Here is a 454-nt window from a genome sequence, read left to right on the forward strand (position 1 = left end):
ACTTGCAGATTACACTGGGAAACTACAGGTTCTCTGTTCTTGCCCGCAGGGCATCTTCTCCATCTCCCAGGGAGATAAGATTGTTCAGTTAATAGTCCTCCCCAGCTTACATGATTGTTTCCCCTCTACAGGCACCGACGGGCTTGGCTCATCTGGGACAGACTTTGATCATCTGGTGGTTGACCTTAAGACCAGGCCCACGTTACAGTTGTCTATAGAGGGAAAGAATTTTACCAGTATACTGGACACAGGAGCTGACAAAAGCATTATTTCTTCCAACTGGTGGCCTAAGGCATGGCCTGTAACCCAATCTTCCCACTCTTTGCAGGGATTGGGATATGAGGCCAGCCTGGCAGTCAGCTCAATCACCCTGGCGTGATATGCAGCAGAGGGCCAGACAGGAAACTTTGCACCTTATGTGCTTCCTCTTCCTGTTAATCTATGGGGGAGAGAT

The sequence above is a fragment of the Mastomys coucha genome, unplaced genomic scaffold, assembly GCF_008632895.1.
Source record: "Mastomys coucha isolate ucsf_1 unplaced genomic scaffold, UCSF_Mcou_1 pScaffold14, whole genome shotgun sequence".
NCBI lineage: Eukaryota > Metazoa > Chordata > Mammalia > Rodentia > Muridae > Mastomys > Mastomys coucha.